At 35.3% G+C, this 6,431-nt stretch overlaps 1 non-coding gene across 1 annotated transcript; it reads right to left on the reverse strand.

The window, feature by feature from the left end:
- Positions 1 to 4,048: 4,048 nt before the first annotated feature.
- On the reverse strand, positions 4,049 to 4,156 carry LOC131176216 (small nucleolar RNA R71). The gene has a single exon (XR_009146341.1). It is a non-coding gene; the product is annotated as a small nucleolar RNA R71 (small nucleolar RNA).
- Between the last annotated feature and the right edge of the window lie 2,275 nt (positions 4,157 to 6,431).

Genomic DNA, 6,431 nt, shown 5'->3' on the forward strand with positions numbered 1-6,431 from the left:
AGGGTGCTATGTCCCTACTCCAAGATGATGCATACTAGTGGTGGGACACAGTATCTAGTGAGGTGCAGCCAGAGCTGATAACATGGGACTTTTTCCTCACAGAGTTCAGAAAGAAGTATGTGGGCAGTGTGTACTTAGAAGAGAGAAGAAGAGAATTCATTAGTCTGCGGCAGAGACAGTTGTCAGTAGCGGAGTATGAGAGGGAATTTGCCAGATTAAGCCACTACGAAAGGAAAATAGTCTCCAATGAGGCTGAGAGGTGTAGGAGGTTTGAGGAAGGGTTGAATGACAACATCAAGATAATGATTACAGCTTTAGGGATTACAGACTTTACAAAGTTAGTTGAAGTTGCACTGAAGGTTGAAAGAGTCAGAATTAATGAGTAAAATAGAAAAGATAGACAGCAGAAGAGGGGTCTAGGTCAATCTAGTACATCTGCTGCTCCCAGTAAGAAATTCAGAGGTCCTCCTACTCAGAGTTCTGGCCAGTCACAATGTGATACCCCTTACCCGTCTACAGTATAGCCGAGTAAGATATGCCACACCGTGTACCGGAATATCTTATTTTATTTCAATCATTTTTATTTTTCCTTATTTATTTTTTTTCATAGTTATGAAGTACAATTTGTGAAATATCATTCATTTAAGTCATTTATCATAATTATAAATTTATTTGAGGTTCCGCAAATTTTATAGAAAATCCGGCAGAGTACCGACTAAAAATGGAGAAAACAATTCTTCGGAACCTGTGAAAAACACTTCCAATATGTTTTCAATCATTCCCAAACTCCATTTCATCAACAAAATCTCAATGTTTTTCAACAACATTTCCATTTCTCATTCATTCATTTCATATGATATTCATATACAAGTCATAAATAAATATTCAATTTTTCATTCATAAACACAATTTCCACTATTTACATTAATACCAAAATACATTACATAAGTCTCAATTACACATGAGAAAATAAAAGTTAATTACAAAATATCAAAATGAAATCTAGTGTCCTACCAATGCACCGAAGACGGTGAGGTGACACGGATACTATGCAGAGCTGCAGATGGTCTCATCCAGTCTGTGGTCTACTAGGCTCTCTATCGGTCTCTCTAGAACCTACGCGTGGCAAAAAGCAACGCGCTAAGCAATAATGCTTAGTGATGCCAATAATAGAATAAAAAGAAATAACAAAAAATAAATATGCAGTGATGTTCTGATGTCTTATGCAGACAATTTTTCGATAATTATTTGTAGTCTTATTTGTTTTGTACTTATTATATTCATTATTTTATTAAATTTATCCACTTTTATTTTTGGTTGCCCAAGTAACCTATATTAGATGACTGGACTGGATAAACGGGTAAACTGGCACTGCGTATCAAGTACCTCGGGCCGTCACACCATCGATCACATGTGTATCTCCCGGTGTGCAACATAACAGCTAATAAGCTGTAATAACATTAGGCACAAGGCCAAGTATCAACACAATGTCAGAATGGCTAAAAGCCATAAAATCACAGAATGGCATAATGCCATGTGCAGTACCGCTAATTGAACTCTATTGGCATGCCAACCTATCCAAACCAATCTTGCTAGGTGTACTAGGGCATGTTACACTTTTAAATTGTTTAATTCTTGAAATTTAAGTTTAGGTGTTACTATTCATTTCATTAGTCAACTAAAATGTTGACTTTTTCATAGACAATAGGTACATTGGTTCTAATGCTCCCAACATACTGATACATTCATTTTGCATAGTCATTTAGATTTAATTTCATGGCCATTTTATTTATTTGTTAGTCACTTTTAGCTCATTTTATTCGTTATTTAGATAGTTTTTCATAATTGTCAATTTTTGGATTAAATTATAATTTTTGCTTTGTTTTGTAGGTAAAATGATATTTTTGAGGGACTAAAAAGAAATTATGCCAGTGAGGAGTGATTCCTATAGCCAAAGATGTCAAAAACAAAGCTTGAAAGTTGAAGAATACAGTGGCCAAATTTCGCATAACTTGCCGCATAAATTGTATAGTTCTGCACAGGGAGAAGAAGCAATTTTTCCATTCCTACCGAAATCTGCATAAGTCACTGCATGACTTATGCAGACTTATTCCTTGCTTACGCAGCTTCACACAGAGGGCCCAAAAAACCTGCCGAAAACTGCGTAAGGGACTGCATAACTTATGCAGTTCACTTATGCAGTTTCATAGAGTCTTCATAATGAGCTGGTAGAAGATTTTCTCATGAAATCTACACCTCAAACACACCATTTTAGGGCTACTTGTCAGAAAAAGATATAAATAAGCCCTTATCTCATTTTAGCAAAGAAAAGAAAGGGAGGAAGACAGAAAAAGGGGCAGAAAAACAGAGGAGCAGTCGACTTCCATTCTTGGGGAGCAGAATCCAGCTTCTTCTTCTCTTCTTCACCATTTTCTACATTTCTCTTATCGGGTTTCTTTAGTTTTAGTTTATTTTCATGATTTATTTTCTCTTTTACTTAGAATTTCTTGTGTTAAATATGGATTGTGAGTAGTTTTCTTTGATTATGGAGTAAGGGATGTAATATTTTAGTTATTTTTATGGATTTGAACTGGGTTAGTCCTAATTTAATGAAATTTATGAGGTTTAATCCATTTCTTGTGTGCTTATTCACATGCTTAATGAAGGGCCCTATTAAGTTATGTTCTTAATCCTTGGTTGAAGCACCGAAAGGAGAAAACCAAGTGATAGTTAATTAAGAAATTGGACTTAATTAACTTAGATCTATAAATAGACTAAGAGTTAAGAGGGTTTTAATAGATTAATTAAAGAACCTAATGGGTCTTGGTTAATTTTAACTCCAGGAAAGTAGGATTAAGTTAATTAAAGCGCTCTTTGTCTCACTCGAAAGAGTTTTCAAATGATTTTAGAATTAATCTCCTTTAAACCCATAAATTTCATGGATTGGGCTAGCTAGGGAAAATCCCAAAATGACTTAAATATGAACCCTTAACTCCAGAATCGTCTTTTATCAATTATTGCTTGGAATTTTACTTTTGAGTGTTTAGTTTAATCTCATTTTATTAATTTTTATTATTAATATTATCAATTTCTTTATTTTGCGAATTATTAAATTAGTCATTGTTTGAATTTAGTTTTGCATTTTCATACCTTATGCTTCAAATTCCTAAATTTCTTTTATTAATTTGATTAAAATACAATTTTAACATATTTTATTTTACATAAAAAATTCAATTGAAAACACAACTCTCCGTGGAAACAATATCTTTTTCTATACTACTTGAACGACCCGTGCACTTGTGGTTGGGCTACATCAAGTTTTTGGTGCCGTTGCTGGGGATTTGTTTGTTTAAGATTGAATTCTTGATTATTTTAGTTGTTTATAGTTTTATCTTTGTTATCTTTTCATTTTGTGTTTGTTTGCTCTTTTTAGGTACTCTTAATCTTTTATGAGAAGAGCTAGAAGCATAAGTGACACATCCTTATTGTTTAATCCTAAAATTGAGAAATTTTGTAAAGCCAACAAGAAAGAAACCAGAAAAAGGAAAGAAGCCTTGAGAGCAACTGAAATTGAAGCAGAAATGGCTGATGAAAGGATTAGAATTGGTGGTGGTAATGCTGGAAATGATCGAAACAATGAAAATACAGCCCAAGGTGAAGAAGTTGTAAATGCTAATGTGCCTAGGGGAAGTATGATGGATCATGCATTTCCTCGTTTTGATGACTTGAGAAAAAGTATAGCAAGACCAAGAATTGATGCAAATAGCTACAAGATGGATTTTGGAGTTCTTCAAATGATTCAAAATTCCCAATTTGGTGGACATCCTTCTGAAAATCCGCACACACGTTTAAAGAAGTTTGCAATGATTTGTGATATGCAAAAACAACCTGGAGTATCTAATGATGCAGCAAGATTGAAGCTATTCCCATTCTCTTTGAAGGATAGAGCATTGGATTGGCTTGATTCTTTACCTTACAACTCAATTACAAATTGGGAGCAGCTCACTGATGCATTTCTTGCCCAATACTTTCCATCTGGAAAAACTCAAGAGTTGAGGAATCAAATGATTGCTTTTAGACCAAGAGAAGATGAGGCTCTTTATGAGTCATGGATGAGATGGAAGGAGTTGGAGAGACAATGTCCACATCATGCCATTCCTAAATGGATGATAAATCAGAATTTTTACACAAATGTCACTCCTGTTATCAGAGGAATCATTGATGCTCAAACTGGAGGGGAATTCATTATTAAGCATGAAGATGAAGCTTATGAGTTGTTAGAGAAAATAGTAAAGAATAGTCATCTATGGAGTAGTCCAAGAGGGTCAACTCTAACTCAAAAAAGGCAAGTTGCTGGAATGTATGAGCTTGATCCATTCAACATGATCAATGCCAAATTTGATGCACTCACTAATGTCCTTACTAAGAAAATGGAGGATTTAAGTATGCTAGTCAGTTCATCATCATGCTCTGGAAGTTCTCAACAAGTTGCTTATGCAGAAGGAACAATGAGCTATGGAGTAGATTATCCTTCATATGCTTGGAGGAATCATCCCAATTTTTCATGGGGGAATCAGCAAAATCAAGCTTCAACTCAGAACTTTCCACCACAACAACAAGGGCATCAATACCAACAACCTAGGCAACCACCACCTAGTTTTCAGCAAAAGAATGCAATTCTTGTACCTTTACCAAAACAGCAAGAACAAAGTTCTACCACAAAGGCTTTATTATAACAAATTCTTACTAATCAAACTAAGCATGATGAAGAGATGAGAGAGATGAAAGCAAGGCTGGAAAAAATGCAAACACGCAATAGGATGCTGGAAAATCAGATTGCACAACAAGCAAGCTCTTCAGGTACCAAATCAATGGGAAGACTTCCTAGTCAGATAGAAAATCCAAGGGAGCAATGTCGTGCCATCACACTGAGAAGTGGTAAAATAGTGCATACTGAGAAGAGTGAAAAAGTTGAGAAGAGAGAAAATGAGAAAGATGTTGAGAGAGATGAAAAACAAAAGAGTGAAAAAGGGAGTGCAAGAAAAGGTAAAGAGGAGGTTGGAGAGAAAGAATAGAAATATATACCTCCAGAGCCTTACAAGCCACAGCTTCCCTTTCCATAGATATTTCAAAAAGCCAAGCTTGATAAGCAATTTGGGAAGTTCTTAGAGGTTTTGAAGAAGCTATATATAAATGTGCCTTTTATTGATGTTCTTTCCCAAATGCCTTTTTATGCTAAGTTTTTGAAAGAAATTCTCTCAAACAAAAGAAGACTTGAAGATTATGAGACTGTAGCCTTAACTGAGGAATGCAGTGCTATCCTCCAAAGGAAATTTCCTCCAAAGCTCAAGGATCTAGGGAGTTTTTCAATTCCATGCCACATTGGGGAATCATGTTTTATAAAAGCTTTATGTGATTTAGGGGCTAGTGTAAGCCTTATGCCCCTTTCCATCTATGAAAAGCTCAACATGGGAGATCTTAAGCCAACCCACATTTCTCTTCAGTTGGCGGACAGATCAATTAAGTATCCAGAAGGGATCTTGGAGAATGTACCACTAAAGGTTGGAAAATTCTACATCCCAGTTGACTTTGTTATTTTGGACATGGAAGAGGATTCTCATATGCCTATCATTTTGGGGAGGCCTTTCCTAGCTACAGCTGGTGCTTTGATTGACGTGAAAGGTGAAAAGCTTACTCTCATAGTCGGAGAGGATCATTTAGTCTTCAACATTGGCAATGATAAGAAAAAGCAACTTGAAGATGTAGACTCTTGTTTGAGAATTGATATAGTTGATGAGTTAGTAAAAGAGCACTTTAGAAAGAGCTATCCGAAGGCTTCTCTTGAAAGTTGTCTTATCCATGAAGGGAGTATCAATGATGAAAATCTAAAAGAGGCTGCATTTGCACAATATTTGAATAGTAATCCACCTTGTCCTATGGCACCAATCTTTCAAGTTGAGCAAGTGGAGAAAAGTGAAGTAAAGCAACCATCTCTCAAAGAAAAAGATGCACCAAAGGTTGTCAAGAAAGAAATGGTCAGATTTTTAAACAAAGCAACAAGGATCTTCTCATGTGATGGAAAGAAAATGAAGTATAGATTCATTGAAGCACCTATTGGAAACAAAGGCAATAAATTCCAATTATAGCCACCATGAAACATGACAAGAGTCCAGCTAAGGACTATAAATTAGCGCTCTTGGGAGGCACCCCAAGTTCTTTATTTTGTTTTTGTTGATTTACTTTTATTTGCATTACTTTTGTTTTTATCTTAAATCTCCCTAAATTCAATTTTTGACATTATTGAATTTTGTCTTTTGTAGATGTATTTCAGTGGATGAAGGTTGTTGCACTGCTGGGGGGTAACTCTTAATATGATATTTTATCCATTAACTTTTCTGAGATTGATTTATTTTCATTGCTTCCTGTGCAGG

The sequence above is a fragment of the Hevea brasiliensis genome, chromosome 18, assembly GCF_030052815.1.
Source record: "Hevea brasiliensis isolate MT/VB/25A 57/8 chromosome 18, ASM3005281v1, whole genome shotgun sequence".
In the NCBI taxonomy this organism is placed as follows: domain Eukaryota; kingdom Viridiplantae; phylum Streptophyta; class Magnoliopsida; order Malpighiales; family Euphorbiaceae; genus Hevea; species Hevea brasiliensis.